Source organism: Euleptes europaea, unplaced genomic scaffold (genome assembly GCF_029931775.1).
Source record: "Euleptes europaea isolate rEulEur1 unplaced genomic scaffold, rEulEur1.hap1 H_1, whole genome shotgun sequence".
Taxonomy (NCBI): domain Eukaryota; kingdom Metazoa; phylum Chordata; class Lepidosauria; order Squamata; family Sphaerodactylidae; genus Euleptes; species Euleptes europaea.
In genome coordinates, this window is record NW_026612049.1 from 413,176 (window position 1) to 436,784 (window position 23,609).

General features: G+C 43.7%; 1 protein-coding gene across 3 annotated transcripts in view; it reads left to right on the forward strand.

Annotated features, from left to right (window-relative positions):
* The first annotated feature begins 9,309 nt into the window (after positions 1 to 9,309).
* The window catches only part of LOC130492897 (tetratricopeptide repeat protein 39B-like), a 68,414-nt gene continuing 54,114 nt past the window's right edge, over positions 9,310 to 23,609 (forward strand). For 2 of the 3 annotated variants that reach the window (XM_056866662.1, XM_056866664.1), the window contains exon 1: positions 9,310 to 9,340. The gene's annotated coding sequence lies outside the window, so the exon portion shown is untranslated. Of the gene's footprint in view, positions 9,341 to 17,871; positions 17,880 to 23,609 lie in introns of those variants that run through there. The other variant, XM_056866663.1, reaches the window with a different exon arrangement.

The window sequence follows — 23,609 nt, forward strand, 5'->3', positions numbered from 1 at the left end:
CGCATTCCAGATCCATTGGGGTAGCGGTCTCGTGTACGCTTTTCCTCCATTCCTCCTACTGGGAAGGACAGTAGCAAAGATACACCCGGATCGGGCTTGCATCATTCTGAGTGCCCAGTATTGGCTCAAATGGCCGTGGTTCCCCCTTCTGTGGAAGTTAGCGAAAGGTCGATTCCTACACTTCCCTCCGCAGGAGGACCTTCTGTCAATGGGCAGCGTTCGTCACCATGATGTGCCCTCCTTACACCTGACTGCCTAGCTCATCCTACAGTAGACCAATCGTCTGATAGGGTGGCAGAGGTCCTGTTGTCTTCTAGGAAACCCTCCACTAGATGGTCTTACAATGCCAAGTGGACTCGTTTTTCTCAATGCGCTAGTGCTAATGGCATCGCCCCGATATCTGTTCCTTTGCCAGGGTTTTTGATTATCTCTTGTCTCTCAAGGACGAGGGCCTTTCTAATATGTCCATTATGGTCCACCTGGCAGCCATCTCAGCATCCCATGTGGGCATTGATTCGGGTTCTCGGTTCTCACACCCGCAATGCAAAAAAATTCCTTAAGGGAAACCTTAATATGTATCCCCCAGTGAAGCCCCCTGTGGCTCAATGGAGCCTGTCTTTGGTTCTGGCCCAGTTGATGCGGAAGGCCTTTGAGTCGATGGCTTCTTGCCCCCTGGACATTCTATCCTATAAAACAGCCTTCCTTGTAGACGTTATATCAGCCCAGTGGTTCTCAACCTGGGGGTCGGGACCCCCAAGGGGGTCGCGAAGTGTTTTCTGGGGGGTCGCCGCCACTGTCCTGGGACAGCCCCCACTCCAGGCTGTCCAGGACTAACCCAGATGCCCTTTAACCCTGATCCGTTCGCGAGGGCAGGGAAGACCCCAAGCAGAGAGGTGAGGAACTGGCCGACCGACAGCCAGAAGGAGCCGGGCTGCAGATACGCGACGGGGTGCCGCCGCACATCAGCTGTAGCCCCACTGCCCAGCTCAGAGGCGGGCGGGCCAGCCCTGGGCGCAGTCGTACCTGCGCCGGGCGGATGATGCGGCAGGATGTGTGGGAGGCCGAGGAAGCTCCCCTGGCTTGGCCAGTTCAGGTCTCGGAGGAGAAGAGGGCGTTCCCCCTTGAGGCCGCTACAGCCACGTTGTTTTTACTTTTAGCCGCACTCGGGTGGGGCGGGAGCTTCAGCCTGGAATCCAAGTTCGCATGTCTGTAGTGTGGCTTTGTTTTTCTGCCCTGAGTCATCAGTTCCACTCTGGCAAGGCCAAGGGGGAGAGAGTTGAGGTGCATGTGCAGTTCGGGATTTCCCCCTCGAGCGCGCAGGTTCGGTGAGGCACAGAAGGAGCGGTGACTGGCGGAGGGGAGAAAAAGGCACGAAAAGTCCGAGAGGGATAAGCGGCCCTCAGCTCTTTCCTGGCCCTTCGCTCTCGTGAGGTGATTAAACGGAGCTCCGCTTTGAGGGATAACTGCAGTTCTGTGCAAAAGCAGTGTCCCAGTCACAAGAGAGGGGGTTTCCTCGCGAGAGCCCCGGCCTGCTTGGAAGAGTTTTTGGGGAGAGAGGGGAGGACAAGGAACGCAGTGCATGCTCAGAGGCACTCTTTCCTCCGTGCCAGGAAAGGTTGCCGCACCACACAGTCACAGCCACTGCGCAACAGGTGGTAGTACCGTTTGCTTGTTTGTTTTAAACTTTAAAATTTAAAGTAATTATATATATGGATACCCTGGACTGCCCCCCAAAAAACAAGTTTTCTTTATCCTATTGAAAATGTCATTTATGCAAATTTATGCAAATGTGATGAGGGTCACAGGTTACTTGGCAATTGTAAAAGGGGGTCGCGACTCGAAAAAGGTTGAGAACCACTGCATCAGCCCATAGGGTTGGGGATTTGAGGGCTCTGCACCATGACGCCCCTTTTACTAAATTTCACAGGGACAAAGTGGTCCTGAGGTTTGGATCACTTGCCCAAAATTGTGTCCAATTTCCACATGTCCCAGGATATTGTTTTGCCTATGTTTTATCCCGACCCTCAGTCTCAGGTAGATAGGTCCCTACATATTCTAGATGTCAGGAGGGCCCTGTTATTTTATTTAGATCGCACACGTCAGTTTAGACAAGATATGTCTTTATTCATGTGTTTTGCAGGGCCCAACAATGGTGCCATGGGGCAGTCCCTGGAGAATGGGCCCTCCTCAGAGGAGGAACTCTACCAGGAGAATTTAGCCCACTGGAGCTGCCTCTGACTTCGCAGCCTGAAGTGGGGCCTGACTCAGCACAGCCTTGCGAGGAGGCTGACAGCCCTGAAGCTGGTGGCTCTCCAGAGCATGCACAGCACTTGCAGTCAGAAGTCATGGCAGAACCATCCCCATCCTGCTCAGAGCCTGGACCCAGTGGCCCAGCTGTGAGCCCTCAAGCTACTGAGGCAGCATCAAAGGCTGACAGGTGGAGGCAACAGCAGAGAAAGGCACTGGTGGCTAAAAGACATAGTGCACGGCTCGAAGCCTACCGGCGTGTGCTGGAACAGCAGCAGAACAGCGAGTCCTCGTAGGAGGAGGACTGACGTGGAATCAATATGCCAGAAAAGCCACAGCTGAACAGCCCAGAGAGGAGGAAGCAGTGCAGTGCATACCTGGGTAACGTGCTGACTCCTATGCCTGAACGACTCTCCGTGACCTGTGACCTTGGACTGGCTACTTGGACCTCTGACTCTCTATCACCCTTGACCTTGGACCAACTATCTGGACAAATGAAGTGTGACACTGATTTGGCAAGTACTGGACTCTGATTTGTGGCTTTGACAAACGGACCAAATTTCTGACACTGCTGTAAACTCTCACTGCTGCTTGTATCTATAATTCAGAGACTCTGTGAGCTGATACCCAGGAGTTGGCAGCTAGCCAGCACAAAGGGTAAGAGTGTCTCCAATCAGACATTATCCCGGTGGGTGGTTTCGGCCATTAAGAGGGCCTATTCTGAACCGGGAAAACAATGTCTGCTTCCAATCCACACGCACTCAACCAGGGCTCATGCCTCTTCGGCTGCCTTTGCCTCCCATGTGGATCTGCAGGACATCTGCCATGCTGCAACATGGTCCACACCTTTGACGTTCGTCCGGCACTACCTCTTGGACGTCGATGCTGGAGTGGATTCTGCTGTGGGGAAAGCAGTGTTGAGTTCCATTCTACAGTGAACAGCTTTCACACCCACCTCCACAGTAAGTGAGTATGCTAATCTCCCATGTGGGACTGCAAAGAGGCCACGAAGATGAAAACAGTGTTGCTTACCTGTAACTGTTGTTCATCGAGTGGTCCCCTTTGCAGGAAGACATCCCTCCCCCCTTCCCCATTGTGGGCTGACTCACTGCCTGGTGGGTCTGGATACCATGGCAGCAGAAGGAGAACTGAGGGAAGGATGCTCCCCACTTTGAACCATGTAGACAGGGCTGTGCCAGTGGGGGACATTAAAATAACCCTTATGGAGCCCTATGGGCTGTGCAGCTGTTTTTGATGGTGCAATTTTGCTCCGGAAAAAGGGAAAGTTCCCTATCCCAAAGGGCAGAGGGGAACTGACTAATGTCAGTCTCATTCCCTGAACCTTTTACTCTGGCATAGCACCCTGCACTGCAGCTGCACTAGCATGCAAAAAATGGAGCAGCTGTGCTGGTGCTTTGCCCCTCAGAATGTTGATTAGGGAGAGACCAATGTGAAGGCTCCTTGGTGCCCACCAAGCCCACTCCCCAGTAACCAATGGCATCCCCCCGCTGTCAGTGATGATGATGAAAAAGCCTGTAGCAGGCTCTCTGCAGCTGGCGTGCACATGTGGAGTTCCCTTGTGTGCCTGCAAAGAGGACCACTCGATGAACAACAGTTACAGGAAAGCAACTCTGTTTTCCAACAGTTCAAAACCAATCATTCCAGACAAAAGTAAGCCTATGGGAAAACCCACAGGCTCAGTCCCTACATTCCCAGAGTGAACCCCACTGTTGAAGAAGGCTAGGTACAAGCATTAACATTCAGAGAAGCAGTCAAAGTCATTGTCTACTCCTTCCAGTCCTCATCATAAGGACCTGGTCCCCCACAAAACCTCAGTGAAACTGGTCAGAGAGTCAGTGCCCATTCTGAGAATGTCTTCTTGGTTGGGTCATTCACTGTCCCACTCTGTTTTGGAGGGTGAAGTCCAGGGCTTGGAACCATCCATCCCATGTTGTCAGCTCCCTTCATCTCATTGTTTGGAACCACCTCCCCAATCTGTTCCGACAGAATTATATTTGACGTCTTGATCACTGTGCCAAAACCCTTCAGTATGGCTACTATGACCAGGGCTGGGATCTATACGCTCTTCTCAGTTCCGACCAAGCGGAAGCAGAACTGTACCGCATCGATGATTGTAGTCTTCCACAAGAACCCCATGAGGAGATGAACATGCTAGGGGAGTTCGATGGTGACTTTGATTCTAGTTTTGAAGATGGGGAACTGGATTACGCCTCCGAGCCTTCCTCTGAAGATGGAACTGTGCTCGTACTCCCCCAATTAAGTTCTTCACATCTATAACAAAACAACTATTCCAAACAGCAAGATCGCTTGAAATCAATGTCTTATGTGCCCCAGTGAGGGCAACAGATCTAGTATTCAATGTATTCATCCTGATAATAACAGATGCCATCATATTCCCAGTTATGATGGCCTACTTGGGGTCACTGTTGGTCCTTGTCTACAGCATCGGTGTTGGCTCCTGCTAAACTTATTAGGAATCAATACAGAACCAAGCAGGAAGGATGCGTTTTCTTCTTCCAGCATCTCACTGCCAACTCCCTGGTAGCAGACTACACCCAAGGGAAAACTTAAGGCACTCAATATTCATCCTCTGTCGACAGAGAGTGCCATAAACTAGACAGGACAGGCAGGAAAATCTACGCCTCTTCTACTCTTGGCTTCAAAATCACCAATTACCAATGTATCATGACCTGATACCAGCTCTTCCTTTGAGATAGCATTGCCTAATACTTAGAAATGCTGCCTGAAGACAAACTCAAGCTGGCAAAACTCTTAGTCCTAGAAGCATGAGAGTTGTCAAAGCAGCAAATTTCCACAGCTGAACACTCAGCGGACTGCTCAGCAAGCAGCCTTTCCCCTGCTATAGCATTACATGGCCACTCCTGGCACAGGTCCAGTGCGCTCCCACAAGAAACCTACTACAGAATCGGAGATGTACCCTTTGAAAGCACACACCTGTTTAACACCATTACTAATTAAGTTCTCAGTAAAATGCAAAAAGACCAGTTTTTGGCTATGTCACTGCGGGTGATCCCCTTCACCTCGCCTACTTCAAAATCCAGGCCTTTCTTCAGGCCATACTGCTCAGCCCAGAGGAACAGGCCCACCCACTGTCTCATCCCTCATACTCCAATAAACTTGCTTACATGCCTGTCAATCAGCCTAAGGTCCAGCAGAGGAGGAGATTCCTTTTTTGGCAATTATAGCCCACTCCCTGTGCATGTAACAACAGAGGGACTAAGTCCTCACCAAATCATCAGGCAGGACATCTCCCAAGACCAATGGGTGCTCAGCATCATGTCAGCAGGGTGAGCCATCAGATTTGCCTCTTTTCCAGCCTACACTCCCCTTTTATCCTACCTCCTCTCTAGAACTCCTAGCAGAAGTCGACAGTCTCCTTGGCAAGAAAGCAGTCAGTGAAGTGCCTGCACAAGATCGAATCTCAGGGTTCTATTCCAGGTACTTTTTGGTCATTAAAAAAGGAGAAGGAGTTAGACCAATTGTAACCTGAGAGGACTAAACAAGTTCCTGTCAATAAAAAAGATCAGAATGATATCAGTTGCCATGTCCTCTCTCTGTTACTCCAGGGCATATGGTTTGTAACATTTGACTTACAAGACACATATTTCCATGTCATGGTAAGGCCAGATCACCACGTGCCTCCACTTCCAATGCAGTTCCCGTCAATTCCAACACAGAGTCCTCCCCTTCAGGTTTGCTACAATACCGAGGGTATTCACCAAAGTGGTAGCAGTAGTAGTCGCTCACCTTAGGAAATGGGGATGTGAGATATACCCGTACCTCAACATCTGGCCAATTCAAAATTAAAGTTCCTGCCAGACTTACACTTTACACTGCAGGTACTCCAAACATTAGATTTACAAGTCAATAAAAAGAAATCCAAGCTGGAACCAACACAAAGGGCCATCCTAGATTCCACCCTAGTCAGGGCCTTTCCAGCACCATAATGAATCCTAGCAATCATACTGTACATATTCCAGTGCCAAAAGTCTCACTTCCAACCTGCTATCCTGATCCAAAGATTACTGGGGTTAATGGCCTCTACCACATCAGTGGTACCACTGTAAGGCTAGGTATGTACTGACTCCAGTTGTGGTTTGTCAGAGCATTCAACCCCCTCTGCCACCACCAGTCCAAAAATCTGAACATCTTAACATAGGTGGTTACAGCCCCACACTTGTAGACCCTAACTGACAACCTTTTTGCAGGGGTCCTGATTCATCCCCCCCATACTACAATTTGTGCTAACCACAGGTGCCTCCCTCTCAGGCTGGAGTACACACATAGGGAGAGTTGGAGTCAGCAGGACATGGTCTTCCCAAAAGATGCACATGTACATCAATGCGCTGGAACGCAAAGCAGTGTACAACAGCCTACTGGCCTTACACAAACATGTCACTGGCAAAAGTATACAAATAGCCCCAGACAAGCTGACAACCATGTACTACATAGACAGTGCGGCATGTCCTCCCAATTTTTATGCCACATATCTACCCTGATTTGGGAATGGGTAATTTACAAAAAGGTTTCCATTCAGACCATTCTTATATCAGGGGTTGACAACGGACTAGCAGACTTCCTCAGTCACACCCCATTAGCACCTCACAAATGTGAGCTCACCTGAGTTTGTCTTGCTCTGATTATCCTCTCCTTGGGAACACTGACTGTAGAGCTATTTGCCCCCAGTCAGAACAAGAAATGCAAGTCCTCCTGCTCCCTGGGTGCATGAGAACCACACTCTCTGGGAGACACGTTTCAAATCCAGTGGACAGGGAGCCTGCTACAGGCCTTTCCATCATCATCACTGACAGCGGGTGTGGGGGAAGCCATTGGTTACTGGGGAGTGGGTTTGGTGGGCACCAAAAAGCCTTCCCATTGGTCTCTCCCTAGTCAACATCCTAAGGGGCATCCTAAGCTTTGAACCATGTGGGCTGGGTTGTGCCAGTGGAGGGCATTAAAATAACCCTTATCGTGGAGCCCTATGGACTGTGTGGCTGTTTTTGATGGTGCATTTTTGCGCTGGAAAAAGTGGGTTCCCCATCTCGAAGGGCAGAGGGAACTGACTAATGTCAGTCCCGCTCCCTGAAGCTTTTACTCTGGCATAGCACCCTGCACAGCAGCTGCACTAGCGTGCAAAAACGGAGCAGCTGTGCTGGTGCTCTGCACCGGCATAGACAGTCTTTATTCCGGCATATCTGGCAGATATTTTTGAGAAAGTTACTACCTTGCTGGATCAGGGTAATGCTGTAGATATAGTGTATCTAGATTTCAGTAAGGTTTTTGATGAGGTTCCGCATAGTATTCTAGTTGACAAATTGGGAAAATGTGGTTTAGATCCTATTATTGTTAGGTGGATCTGAAACTGGTTGACAGATCGTACCCAAAGAGTGCTAGTTAATGGTTCCTCATCCACTTGGAGAGAAGTGACTAGTGGAGTTCCTCAGGGATCTGTGCTGGGCCCTGTGTTGTTCAACATCTTTATAAATGATTTGGATGAAGGAATAGAGGTGATGCTTATTAAATTTGCAGATGATACTAAATTGGGAGGGGTAGCAAATACGGTAGAAGACAGAGCCAAGATGCAGGATGATCTTGACAGGCTGGAGAAGTGGGCTAGAACTAATAAAATGCACTTCAACAAAGACAAATGTAAAGTTCTGCATTTAGGTAGAAAAAATCAAATGCATAATTATAGGATGGGGGAGACTTGTCTGAGCAGTAGTGTGTGTGAAAAGGATCTTGGGGGTCTTAGTAGACCAAACACTGAACATGAGTCAGCAGTGTGATACGGTAGCTAAAAAGGCAAATGCAGTCTTGGGCTACATCAACAGAAGTATACTGTCCAGATCACGTGAAGTGATGGTATCGCTTTACTCTGCTCTGGTTAGATCTCAACTAGAGTACTGTGTTCAGTTTTGGGCACCACAATTTAAAAAAGATGTAGACAAGCTGGAACGTGTCCAGAGGAGGGCAACAAAGATGGTGAGGGGTCTGGAGACCAAGTCCTATGAGGAAAGGTTGAAGGAGCTGGGTATGTTTAGCCTGAAGAGGAGAAGACTGAGAGGGGATATGATAACCATGTTCAAGTACTATTGAGGATGGTGCCGAGTTGTTTTCTGTTGCCCAAGGTCGGACCAGAACCAACGGGTTGAAATTAAATCAAAAGAGTTTCCGTCTTGACATTAGGAAGAATTTTCTAACAGTTAGAGCGGTTCCTCAGTGGAACAGGCTTCCTCGGGAGGTGGTAAGCTCTCTTTCCCTGGAGGTTTTTAAGAAGAGGTTAGATGGCCATCTGTCAGCAGTGCTGATTCTGTGACCCTAGGCAGATGATGAGAGGGAGGCCATCTTGGCCATCTGCTGGTCACTAGGTGTGGGGGGGAGGTAGTTGTGAATTTCCTGCATTGTGCAGGGGGTTGGACTTGATGACCCTGGTGGTCCCTTCCAACTCTATGATTCTATGATTCTATATGCTGCCATATGGGTCAGTCCGCCCCTGTGCACCTTCGCCCCCCACTTAGGGTTGTGCTGTGAGCTAACCTTTTTCAGTATTTATTTGATACATTTGAAATAGGTAGATTGTTTTCTCAAGAAAATGATTGCTTGGATTCTAGCGCACTTTTGCATAAAACTTTTTAATAGTATAATGATATGTGCTTTATGTTAAGAGTAACATTATGTTCCATTTAACAGAGACGTCAAATTCTAAAAGAATTTGTCTTCTGGTTAGAATTTCTCAGTTTCATGTGACTGGTACAGGACACGTTCATATTTGCCCCTACCATATCTTTTCCCTTCTGGATGGAAAAACAGCTTTGGAAGGGTGCTTTTGATCAGAAAAAACAGTTTTGGGGGGAAATGTTAGGTATCCCCTGTTGTCAGGGTAGATTAGGAGTTCAGTATGAATGTACAATCTAATATTTAAGGAAACTGGCTACTTAATTTTTATAACAAGATAGCTGTCATTTAATTCAGTATATCTTCAGCTTACTAACAATTTATTCTCACTAAATTTACAGGAGAGCTTTGAAGATGCCTTTGAAAACATCCCAGTGTAAGTGAGATTTTATTATTGCCTTATTCTGCAAGTGGAAGGGAGGGGGAATAGAAAGGTATAAAATAAAATGAAAAGTTACACTATCCATTTTGTTCTTTCAGCAGTGCCTTCAGTTACTGCCTACACTGTTTCTCCTTCATTCCTACTCTGCTACTCCTTTTCTTCTCCAACTCATTATTGCTGACTGTGGGGAAAGGTCTTGAGATCAGAACTGACAGTGTCTCACTTGTTTATTTTACTCTGTTTACCTCTTCCTAATAATTATTTTTAAAAGATGGTTTATATTATAAAAAGAAAATGGGAAAGACCTGTGCGATTGGTCCTGTCCACATAAAGTTGGGTCTTTAACCTTTACAGCAGCACCATGGGATGAAGCTGCAGCAAAGCACACTGCTGTCAAAGGGTAAAGAACCACTTAACAGACCTTTTATTGAGAATGTATGTGATCAATGTTGAACATTTGATGTGCTATATTAATGCCAGATGTTTATGACTGATAATGATAATAGCTGTAATTTCAGTTCTATGTAGCGTCATTAAAGTAAGAAGAAATAATTGTATCACTTTGTGGTCGTCAAGCCAGCCCATCAGGCCACAGCAAGGAGTGACACACTTTTTTACAAGAGAGGAATTTCCTGGAATGTCAGTTGTATTTATCAATAAATGCTAAAAGTGACTTTCATTGTCTTGCGTTTTTCCCTTTTCCCATACCAAAGATGTAGATTCTTAATCCTGAAGCTACTCTGTGTGGTATAACTGCAGAAATAGAAACCAGAAGTGTTTAAGAAAAGTTAGCTTTTTAATCTCAAAACTGTGGGTAAAGGTTACCTTATTATCTCTTGATAGAGGAGCCCAAATTCAGGTGGGAATTGGAATTGGAAGAGCACTATAAATTGATAAAAAGAGCTCTAGAGAGTTCCTACAGATGGCTGGAATGTTATTGGCCCTCTTCACTCGTCAGTTAAATAAAAGCACTTGCATCAGTTTTGTTTCTTTTAAAGCTCGTGAATCAGTTAAGTACTTGGCTGAACAGGTTTTTGGAACTAGTAGTTGGTGAAGGGGAGCCAGAGACTGAACCTGGGACCTTCTGCATGTCAAGCAGATGTTCTACCACTGAGCCACTGCCCCTCACTTTGCCCCAGGTAAGGTGCGGTTCAGTGGGGCTGTTAGGGCACTATGGGTAGGTTCTGCCAGCTGCATCTGGGAAGTCCTGGGGGAGGGCTCGGCAGCACTGGACCTCTGTCCGGCCAGCCTGGACCGTTCTTGGCTTTCCCCGCAAATCAGCTGTTTGGCAGAGGGGGGGCGCAGTGCTAGAGACGCTGCAGAGGAGGCAGCAGATGCTGTGGCTTGCTTTTTGCCTGTCATGGGTCCTCGGGCTGAATAAGCCCGGGGCTGAGTTGTGTCGAGCGGTTCCTGCTAACTCCAGCTCTGGACACCTTGAAAACTCTACGAGGTCGCCATAAGTCAGCTCTGACTTGATGGCACTTTCCACTTCCAGTTGGTGAAGAGTTCTCAGAAGTTCTTGATGTGTTGCACTGATAGTAGATGCAAAATACATCATACATAGGAACCAGTTTTAAAAATAATTGTCAAAATATGTTGCCTCATAATTTTGTAAATTATTCAACATGTCTTACTCACTGAAAACTAACACTGTTGTTATGCTTATACTTGAAAGTATGTCTGGTGTACAAAGATAGAGAATAATACCCTGCAGGGGGCAGGATGTGGGCAGTTAGACAGGATATTGGAAACAATTTACCATCCTTTTAAGTGTCCTTTCTTGGCTGTCCCAGACTGATATTCTTAGGGCAACATCCTTCTTCTTGGAAGTCACTCAGCCACTCTGTCGCTGCTTTCAGCTAGTTATGTAGTTAGGAGACTTCTCTAATCTTTGCTGTCTATTATGTAGTTCCTTAATAAACATTTATCTACATCTTAATTCGATTGTGAAACTTTGCTGTGTTAATCACTCTGCCATCAAAGGGTTATGTTGGCCCAGATCAGATAGCTGGAGGCTCTGACAAGTGGGCGAGAACAAAGGAACTAAGATGTCCACCACCTGAGGTGCATAGCATGGCTCCTTCATTGACAAGCTTTCAGAGAACAATTACCAGATTTGGAAGGAGAACAGGAAAGCCCATCTACTGGAGAAAGGATTGTGGAAAGACATGGAGACTCAAAGACCAGCCCAGGGAGAAGACTAAGCTACATGGGACCGCAGAAGTGAACAAGCGAGAGTATCTGTTTCTCTGATAGGCAATTTCTAAAGGTGTTTAAGTTCCCAACAGCCAGATCAGTGTGGCAGGAACTTGAGAGAATTCATGAAAAGAAGTTGTTAAAGGCTTAAAGGTCTGCTTTGGCTGTGGCTGACTGCTGGGTGAGCCTTGAACTTGTCAAAAGTGAGCCTTTGGCACAAGCCGAAGGGTGAGAGCTCAAGGGCTGTTAGTCTGGGGGTCAGGCCTGGGGTCCCTGTAAGAAGCTGAGAGGTTTGTACATCCTATATGTGTTAAGCTTTTTGCTTCTGCAAGCAGGGAGTTGAGGCCATTTGTCAGGGGAGTTATCAGGGAAGTGCAGAAAAAAACTGAACCATTTCTGCAATGGATCGCAGTAGCATGGCTGGTGAGGGAGCTGAGGCAGTGACATGCAATATCTGTGGCATGTTCATATTCTTACCTGAGGGTAACAGCAATTACACTGGCAGCAAGTGTGAGTTGGTAGCCCTACTGGAGGAGATGATACAGGGACTTGAGGCATGTTTGTCCACACTCCCATTTTATAAGGGAAGGGGAAGAGTTCATGGCCAAAATGCATGAAGCACTCTTGAGAGAGCACCAGGAGGAGGAGAGAATGGTATATCATCTAATGGAGGAGCACCCAACACAGGAGGAGGGTGCATGGAAGAATGTAACCCACAGGAGCAGGAAAATCAGGAGACATCCTCTGGTGCTAAGCAATCGGTTCCAGGATCTCCCCATAGACATTGCTTCTGGACCATTGGAATAAGGGCTACTCCCCCAGCCCCCCTGAAGCTTGAAGGAAATTTCTCCAGCTCCTGTGGATGAGCAGAATTGAGCTTCCACTCCCCAAAATAGGAAGAGACATGTGCTGGTAATTGGGGATTCCCTACTGAGAGGGGTAGAGGCTAAAGTGTGCTGACCAGACATCATCTTGAGAGATATGCTTTCTACCTGATACACGCATCCAGGGTGTGTCGGAAAGGGTAGAAAGACTAATCAAGCCCACAGATGATTATCCATTCTCACTAATCCATGTGGGAACAAATTCTATTGCCCGGCACAGCCCAGAACATATTACAAGAGACTACGTGGCTCTGGGTAAAAAGTGGGAGCACAGGTGTGGGAGCACAACCTGGGAGCACAGGTTTTGTTTTTGTCAGTCCTTCCTGTCAAAGGTTGTTGCTTAGGAAGGGAATAAAGAATACTGTGAATAAATGACTGGCTATGTAGATGGTGTCATCAGGAAAGATTTGGATTTTTGGACCATGGCTCACACTTTTGAGATGAAACTTTCAGGAGATGGTTTGCACCTCATGAGAGTAGGAAAAATATGTTTGGTAATACCCTTGCAAACCTGATAAAGAGGGCTTTAAACTAAATCCCATGGGGGAACAAGACAAAAATTCAAAGCCTAGTATGATGCCAATAACTGGAGATGAGAACACTAAAAATTTATGGGGAGTGGCACAAATGCAAGGAAACATTAACTCATGATAAGCCCAGAAACGAAATCCTCAGGGCACGTAAACCATGGATTCTGATGTCTCTGCACTAATATGCAGAGTATGAGAAACAAGCAGGAGGAATAGGAAGGGGACTATGATCGAACAGGCATTACTGGAACTTGGTGGGATGACACTCATGACTGGAATATTAGGATTGAGGGGTACAGCTTGTTTAAAAGGGATAGACAAATAAGGAAGTAGCATTATATGTCAAGGATGTGTATACTTGTGAAGAAATACATGAATCTGAGCATGAAAGTTCAATTAAGAGTCTCTGGGTAAAAATAAAAGGAGTAAAAAATAATAGTGATATTATGGTGGGGGTCTGCTATAGACCACCAAACCAGACAGAGGTCTTGGATAAGACATTCCTATATCAGATCACAAAGTTCTCAAAGAGATGGGATACAGTGATCATAGGAGATTTCAATTACCTGGATATCTGTTGGAAGTTCAGCTCTGCTAAAAGTGAAAGATCAAATAAATTCCTGACTTGTCTTGCTGACAACTTCATTTTCCAGAAAGTGGAGAGGGGAACAAGGGGGTCTGCTATCTTGGACTTGGTTCTTACCAACAGGGAAGAACTGGTTGACGAGGTGAAAGTAGTGGATACCCTGGGTAGTAGTGTAATTTTGGAACTTACAATCTTGGGCATGGGAAAAGCTTTGTGTAGTCAGACATATAGGTTGGACTTTAGGAAAGCAAATTTTAACAAACGTAGTTATGCTGGGTAGAATCCTATGGTCAGAAATACTTAAGGAGAAGGGAGTTCAAGAGGGGTGGGAGTTTCTTAAAAGTGACATATTGAAGGCACAATCACAAACGAGTCATATGAAAAGGAAAAATGAGAGGAGCCTAAAGAAGCCAGGGTGGCTCCATAAACAAGCTTTCTAAAGATTTGAAAAATATAAAAGAGCCATTTAGGCAATGGAAGGGAAGGTCTTATAACCAAAATAAATATAAACAAATAACCAGTACTTGTAGGGAGAGTGCTAGAAAAGCTAATGCTCAGTATGAGCTTAGGTTAGCGAAAGGTTGGAAGAGCTCGGTATGTTTACCCTGAGGAGGACATGACTGAGAGGTGATATGATAACCGTCTTCAATTACTTGAAGGGCAGTTATATAGAGGATGGTGCAGTTTTTTTCTGTAGCCCCAGGAGGTCAGACCAGAACTAATGGGTTGAAATTAAATCAAAAGAGTCTCTGGCTAAACATTAGGAAGAACTTTCTGACAGCTAGAGCAGTTCCTCAGTGGAACAGGCTTCCTCGGGAGGTGGTGGGCTCGCCTTCTTTGGAGGTTTTTAAGCAGAGGCTAGATGACCATCTGTCAGCAATGCTGATTCTGTGAACTTAGGCAGATAATGAGAGGAAGGGCAGGAAGGGTTGCATCAGTATTTGGCTCTCGTGGCCCTCTCTTACATGCCTAGGGAAATGCCGATCACCACTTTGGGGTCAGGAAGCAATTTTCCTCTAGGCCAGATTGGCCAGGAATCCTGGAGGGGTTTTTTTGGTCATCTTCTGGGGTCACTGGGGGTGTGGAGGGGTAGAGGTAGTTGTGAATTTCCTGCATTGTGCAGGCAGTTGGACTAGATGACCCTGGTGGTCCCTTCCAACTTTATGATTCTATGCTCCTATGAAACGTCCCTTCAAAAGCAACTATTACCATGAAAACGAGAGAATGAGCTGATCTTAAAGAACATCTTGAAAAAAATGCTTAATTTAGCTGTCCGGCTAAGAGCTGCTGAAAAATACATTTCAATTCTTAATTCTGATAAGCTTGCCTGAATCTTATGAGAATTTTATAAATGTGGTTGAGATGAAGGACAAGTTAGATGATACATCAGATGAAGAAATGAAACAGGAATTGTCTGTGGTAGATGACCAGCCAATTATGGCCAAAGGTTTAGGTAGCAGGACGATTGATTCATTGTCTGCTCGTCCCTGGCAAGTGAGGGAAAATACCATGACTAATTGCCACTACGTCCCTAGCTTTGTAAACAATCTTATCTCTGTGACAGCATTAGCAAAGAAGGGACTGCTAACATCCTTTGGAAAGAAGTGCTTAATAAAACAGAGAGGAGAAATAATAGCACAAGAATCTGTAATTAAGAATCTGTAGACTCGATGCATATGGAGGATAAGGGTTTACTACGATTGAATAGGTGAAATGGCTTAAATATTTAGGTATATACTTCCACTATAGAGCCAGTTGGGTGATGCACAGGAAACTGGTGATAGCAGCTGTGCAAAACAGTATTTTGGCTTTCACACGATTCTTCTATACTAAAGGACATCAGTATGTACCTGCAGCTCTTAAAGTCTTCAACGCTAATTTAACTTCTCAACTTCTGTATGGAATCCCAGTCTGGATCCAGGTCTTAAACCAGGATGTTGAAAAAACACAATCCAAATTCCTACGAAAAATTCTTGGAACACCATCTTGTGTACCTTATGTAGCCTTGTGCTTAGAAACAAACCAAAAATGTTTGGAAACAAGAGCTTGGCTTGTAACAACAAAATTCTGGTTACAATGGCAGTATAAGGCTAAAATGAAACATTGGTTCTTGTAGGTTATCCGGGCTGCGTAACCGTGGTCTTGGTATTTTCTTTCCTGACGTTTCGCCAGCAGCTGTGGCAGGCATCTTCAGAGGAGTAACACTGAAGGACATGTCCTTCAGCGTTACTCCTCTGAAGATGCCTGCCACAGCTGCTGGCGAAACGTCAGGAAAGAAAATACCAAGACCACGGTTACGCAGCCCGGATAACCTACAAGAACCAATGAACTCTGACCGTGAAAGCCTTCGACAATATTCTAAAATAAACAGTTTCACTCATTATATGCTAACTGAATCTGATTCATCCAGATGGATAAGTTTTATTGAAAATAAAATTAGATCAATTGGAATCCCCTTGGATTCCTTGTACTGCCTTGCAGAAAAAGCAACATTTGAGATGATTAAGCATAGATGTATAGACATAGAACTGCAGGAGCTTAGAAGATTGGCAAGTAGTAGATGTTCGCCCCTGTGCTGGGAGCCTTGGCCATACAAACAATCTGGCACAATATTTCTCATGCCTAACTGTACCCCAACAGCGAAGAGCATATATGCTCGCTAGATTAAATGTTTTACCATCTGCATTACTATATGGAAGATTCAATAAAATTTCATACCTTGATAGGGCCTGCCCATGTGGGGAGGGTGACATAGAAGCAGTTTCACATATCCTCTTTAAATATCCGCTCTATGATAGGGGGCATTCTAATCTCATAGACCCATTACTTGCTGATAGGGAATTGATACCTACCAAATCAAACCTTATGACCACGCAGGATCCAATAATTATTGACTCGGTGGCAAGGTTTTTTCAGCTTGTAATTAGAGAACGTGATTGTTATTCTGCACAATGTAATGGTTAAGTCAGGATTGAATAACCAAGTAACCAATTTAGTGGGATTTGTATGTTCTTATAAAAATGATTTTATAGTAAACTTTATCGTATGATATCTGCATGCCTTTATATCATGATTTTACTGTAAACCTCATTGTACGATTTCCCTTTTAATGCCAATAAAGGCTTTCGTATTCGTCCCTCTCCTCCTCAAACGTCGCCTTCCTCAGGATCCACCCCCAAAATCTCCCACCGGTGGCGAAGAGGGACCTGGCAACCCTAACTTCTATATGGCAACCATCTTTTTAATAATTTAAGAATGGTATTTATGGTTTTAAATGCTTTAAATATTTTATTGTTATATTTGTGTTTTAATGTTGTCACCCTCCCTAAGTCTAGCCTTGGCGGGGAGAGCAAGTTAGAAATGTGAGAAATAAATAAATAAATAAAGGAGGGGGAAACAACATGCTTCTGCAGACCTTTTAAATACAGCAGGCTTCTATAGAACTCTTGTAAGAATATAAAATATTGGAATGCTGGTGAAGACTGTAGGAAGCTTAGTAGAGATCTCTTTAGTACTCCTTGGAACCATCACTAGAGGATGATTTTATATTGATGGTTTCATTCATGTTTTCATGCTCTTGCTACACTGTCTTCCCAGATGTCCTAGATTTGTATGTGATAGGATATCTTTATCTAGCTCCTTTTAAAAGATAGTTTTAATGTTTTAGAAAACCATCAATGTTTTGAAAAATAAGATACAGTATTTTCTCAGTAAATATCTTGTGTTCTTATTACTTATTGTAAGACTGTATTTAGAACAAGGGCCAATGAATTATTAAACAGTTCTGTCATCTGATGCTTTCTGTTATTTTAAAAGAAAATGTGAAATAGCATGGCTTCCCTTTTTATTTGATTTTAAACATTTTATGATGAATGAAATGCCAAACATTGAGGTAGCTTTTTAAAAACTTCTAAATGTATGAATAATTGAGTTGTCTTTGCTCTCAATTTTTCCCTTTGCTGCTAGGTAGTGATGGATTAGAATTAGGCTGCAGCAAAGATTGGGAAAATTTCCCATCATCCTCTTCTGCAGAGGCATCATCTAACAGCACTGCTGTAGCTGCAGCTATTTCAACTGACATTTCTTTTAAATTCCGTTATGGAGGATTCCTGTGATACCAGCTGCTACTGTGTGGACTTTTATATTTTTCTGCTTGATAACTAATTAGTGAGAACCCCATGGGTATTGAGGAATAAAACACAGAAAAAGAAATACTCTCTGGGTGCTTTCTACTGGCTGTTCTGTTACTGATGGAAACAAAACGTGTCTGAGAGAGGCTTATCTTCCTATAGCGCTTGCATTTCTTCCATCTAAAGTTATCTAAATCATTTAATTCTGTGAGTATATTGTGTCTTGTCTTTACTAAGTTGTTACTGATATTGAGAGAATACGTGAGAGGGTACTTGCAATTTTTTTGTTTTTTTGAAAGGGGTTTAAATGATGGTTTTTAATAGAAAGTGGTTATATTTTGCAATGAAAATATAGTGAGTTCAGCTTGCCTTTGACTGCCCATGGTAAAAATTAACATTGAGTTGTTTAAGACATGATTGATTTTCCCTCACCTTATCATAGTTTGTTTCTTGCAGTCATCTTTTTTTTTCCTGGTGATGTCAATGGTTTAATTGCCTAGGATGCTGTAGGATGCATTATACTGCAAGGTGTGTATTTTGGGATGTGTTCCTGAAACTCACGGTAGAACACATCTGAGCTGGCTGTGTGATGTGGCATTTACTGAGAGTCTCTGTAAACTCATAGTCCTTGCTGTCTAATGACTTTCATTTGTGTCTTCATCACAGGAGCTTATATTTAATGAATCAATAGCTTAAAAGGGGGGACTGAATATACTTGAAGTAATTGAAAACATATAATGAGATAGAAAGGCTGTTCTACAGTGATTACATAAGATTAATGTACAGCAAACTGTATGTAAATTACTGCAAAGTTGCAGCAAGTCACAGAAAAAAAGATTACCCAGTCCCAGTAATGCATCTGGATCTGAGCCAACATTTCTATGACGCAGTGCTACTGCCATAAACATCTGGCATGGTATTGTTGCCCTATATGCTGGGTAACCGGATTGTGTTTTCCTCTAGAGAAATTTTTTCATCTGTTGTGATATTTCTCCTACCTCTCTGGAATTCTTTACTAGTTGCACTAGGTTTCCCCCCCCTCCACTGTACTGTATATGTCAGGATCTTCATTATTTGCTAAAAAATCTTTGCTAGTACCCATTGGCTGCTCCAAGGTGAAAGAGATGGACAGTGCAGTAAGAACAACAAGCACTAAAGATAATGCTAAGGCAGTAATAGTTCTGTGTGGATCAGTAACACAAAGTTATGGATGTGGGAGTAAGGGAAATAGCTGTGCTGCAGAGGGACTGCCTTGTTGCCATTTTACCCTTTAAAAGAACGTGAATATGTGTCCAGGAGACACATGCATCTTGAACCAAGTGAAGAGAGAAAAAAGGGGGCAGGAGGAAGGCACTTGCTGGCCTTTTTGCTGTCAGTTGTGGTATAATGGTTGAAGTGTCGAACTAGTCTCTTTGATACCCAGGTTCAAATCCCCACCAAGCCATGGAAACTTGCTGGGTGACCTTGGGCCAGAGACTTTCAGCCTAACGTACCTCACAGGATTGTTGTGAGGGTTAAATGGAGAAAGGGCGACTAATGTATGCCACCCTGAGCTCCTTGGAGGAAAAGTGGGATAAAGATGTAATAAATAAAATTTAAAAACTTAAAAGACAAGGTGAATACTCTTACTGGAGTTTTACTTCAGGGAACATTCTGCTTCTAACACAGTTGTGAAGCTAATTTTGTGATGCTTTTTACAATTATTTTATTGAAATCTTTCAATTTTGAGTATGTATTCTGTTGCTTCCTATATAATGCAGGAATGAAAAGTATGTCTGAACTTGGAAGGTGTCATTGCTTTCCCCTTTATTCTCTTTCTTATAACTGTTGAGATAGTTATTTCACATGATACGTGAACCTCAGGGTCCTTTTTTGCTGTGATAAAAGACTGGGACTAAAAATCATATGAGCTTCAACTATGGGAGGAACATAGTTTAGTAGCTCTTCAAATGGGGGGAATTCAGGAAATCACTTGCAAGCTTTTGTGTGTTAACCCCTGTTGTACCTGTATTGAGTTATCCAGCTAACTGGGAAGAGTTTGCTTCTACTGGTTTTAAGTTAGTTTATTTTGAATGAATACTTTGAGATCTGCAGTCTAGAAGGCTGTGACTGGAGCTGCTACCAGCAGAGGTTTCTTAAGGTCAAGGGGAAGACCTTAATTTAGTGTTCCAATGTAATTGGCTTGTTAAAATAGAGATGCAGCATCTCCTGCACTGCTTGCTTCAACAGCTGTGAGTTGGCACTCAACAGGGGAAATCCATGCCAAACCATTATTTAGAGAGCAACCCTAAGCAGGTCTACTCAGAATCCTACTCATGTCTATTCAATGGGGCTTACTCCCAGGAAATTCTTAGGATTGTGCCATTAGTGGCTTAAATAAGATTAATAAATTGCTTCTAGTGTATGCATTAAAGTACTAAAGGGAGCTAAATGGTTATTGGTTGAACCCAGTATTCAAGCCACTGTTACATAAAGTAATATCTTGTTCATTAATAATGTGCCGATTGACTTGTAGAATATAGATTCTTCCCTTTAATTTTGAAGATTCATTTTATTTTTTAGTAGTTTATCTTTCATATAACTTTCAACCATGCAAATTTGCCACACCATTTTTTCCTTGCATCCAATCCAATCGTGAATAAAAATCTCTATCTTTATTGTTTTTTTCAAAAAAAGAAAAAAAGAACAAGAGTAAAAAACCTCAAAATCCATCAACTAAATAGAATTTTTTTTTAAAGAAAAAAATGTACACTATTACATAACTTACAGCAGTGGTGACCCCAGTTTTACATACAAGTTCTTCCATGTGATCTGTACATGGGAAAGATGCTGTTTAGAAGATAAGTGACAGATATGTTCTCATATGTTCCTCCATTCCTCTCGCCAGTTCGCTTCTTTGTGTGTACACAACAGGTATGTACAAATATTAGCAGAAGAATAAGAGACGCAGCCACTGATATATGTGCCAGGTCAAGCAACATGCTTGGGTTGCAAGTAAATTATTTGCTGGCAGATACTACGTCTGTCTGTTTCAAGTAGTCTCTGTATTGACTGTAACTAAGTTATGTTCTTTTGGAGTAATGCATTTTCCTGGCCATATTCCAAGGCATACTTTGGAATTCTTAATGTACTCTGTTCTTGGTGTTGCTGATTTCAAGCACTTACTTTAAATATGACACATGGCGGAGATGAAACAACTACCCACAATGTTTTGTTTTATTTATTTCATTTATAAATGGGGACCCAAAGCAGTTTAAATCATTCTCTTCTTTGCCATTTTATCCTCACAACAACCCTGTGAGTTAGGGGGAGCTGAGAGTGTGATTGGCCCAAGGTCACTCAGCAAGCTTCCATGGCAGAATGGGTGGGTGGGTGTTGAACCTGGCTCTTCCAGATCCTAGTCCAGCACTCAAATGAAGGCTGTTTTAGAGCATTTCTTTCAGGTTTGTATTCCAACTCTTCTGTAGTATTTTAAAAGGACTGTGGGGAAAAAGATACGCATCTTTGTTAATGGCTAGAGAAAGTATTTGCCATAGCAATATAAGAAACAGTTGTGGACAAGAAACACAGTTAACAAAATACATATCAAGTCATTTGAGTTCTGTATGTGGATATAAAACAATACACTAGTGAGTCCAGTCCATCTTGTACAATTACAAATAAGTAACTCTTCCACAGAGTTTTGGATACGTTGGGAATAGCTTCTGACTTGGATACAGTGGAGTGTTTCTGGGACAGAACAATTTTTGCCTGTGGGTGCATTTTTCTTGCCTCTCTCTTCCTTCAGGCCCCCAATTCTGTTTCTGGAAGTCTCCTGTGCCCCAGGGCCAACATTTCAAGGTGGCATTTTGAGCTGCAGCAGGAGGGGAGAGGTAAGAAAATCAGGCTCTGTAGGTGCAAATTGTTCTGTCTGCAGAAGCACTCAGGGTCACCCAGCATGCTTCCATGGCAGAGTGGGGATTGGAACCTGAGTGTCCCAGATCCCAGTTAGACTTTCTAACTACTACACCACACTGGTTCTCTAGATCTATTTTATGTTGCCATATGATCAAAATAATCCAAGAACATGCACTTCATAAATAACAACTCACCCTATATTTTTCTTGCCTTCAATCAGCTGTAAATAAATAAATAGGATCCAAGTCTCTGTCTGCACCTGACTGCTCCTTTTTTTCTTTGTATTTGTTTGGTTTTTATGTTCTTTTGTATTGGACAGGTTATATATCAACATATGTATGCTTATTACATGTTTTGAAAAAAATTAATATTGTAATAAACTAATAAAAAGATTGAATAGTTTATCTGTCTCTCACCACCTTCCCTGATCACCTTTAGCAGGTTTTAAGATATCTTCAGTAAGGAATATGAACTTCTTGTTGTTATCAGACCAAGACAATGTTTACTTTTCTGAATATTGATAGATTTTTAAAATAGATGTAAGAAATTACATGGCTGATCCAATTATTCTTATCCATGTAGACAATTGTGTAGTACTACCGTCTGCACTTGGTTTGAAAAGTGTATATCATTTAGACAAAAAACAGTCACGCAGCGAAGGGGAGGGGCGTTGGCCATCCCCCAGTTCTTCCTTCGCTGCTGCAGAGTGTAAATATGTAGGGAGTTTCTGCTTGATCTTTCACCTTTGCGACCGACTCTTATTACTTCTTCCAATTGTGAGTCGTTACTCATGGCTTCGTTTAAGAAGTGTGCATCTTGCGGCACCAAAATGTCACAGAATGACGAGCACAAGGAATGCCTGTATTGTCTAGGCGAGGGCCACATTACTGAGTCCTGCAAGGCCTGCAATCTTTTAATGCCTCAAGCCAAGCAAGGCAGGGACACTAGACTTAAGGCCTTCCTCTACGAGAAGGCACTGAGACCTTCAGAGTCACTTTGGGCACTTACAACTGTTGTTTTTGAAAGTTTGGCAAGGTTTGCTACAGTTTGGGAACAAGTGTGTGATGACAGTTGGGTTTTAAATATAATAAAGAATGGTTATTTTCTTGAATGGTCTCATGTTCCTCGCTCTGGTCCCCCTCCATCTTCTTCTGCTTTGAGCCCACCTGAGCTCATCCAGGAAGTGTCTGCACTCCTCCTTAAAGGAGCAATTTCTAAAGTTGATGAGAGTATGGACCCTGATGGGTTTTATTCAAGATATTTTTTAGTGGACAAGAAGGTGGGTGGTAAATGGCCCATCCTGTACCTTTGTAACCTCAACAAGTTTATTCATGTGCACACCTTCCGGATCATCTCTATACTGGAATAGCAGCTCTTATCTCTCCTGGATCATAGAATCATAGAGTTGGAAGGGACCACCAGGGTCATTCCCTGGAGGTTTTTAAGAGGAGGTTAGATGGCCATCTGTCAGTAATGCTGATTCTGTGACCTTAGGCAGATGAGGAGAGGGAAGGCATCTTGGCCATCTTCTGGTCACTGGGTGTGTGGAGGGGGAGGTAGTTGTGAGTTTTCTGCATTGTGCAGGGGGTTGGACTAGATGACATGCTCTTCCCCCTACCAGTCAAATGAAACTTGCTTCCAATTCTGTCTAAACCAGGTTACAAGATCCTGGTCAGAACTCATTGTGATTAAGATTGCTGCTGGTGTAATGTTTAACGATATTTGAGACAGGAGTAGTGGAGGATTTGGTATGGAAAAGGAGAAGAGATGTGCAATCTCACAGCCCACTTCTGATCTCGTAGCTTGTGATTAAGAGAGGGTTCTTCACTGCATTCTTACCAGTCCAAATTCTGTAGTAAATTAACTACTGGAGATACACTAGAAAGTTGTTTTTCTGCTACAAAGGGGAGAAGAGTTTGTCCTCTCCAGCAGCTTGGCTATGATTTGCTGGTTTGAATGCTGAGTTTGCCAAGAGAAGCTCTGAATCAGTTTGAGCAACCCCAAGTGATTGAAGTGTTGTAAATAAAATATCTGTTTATT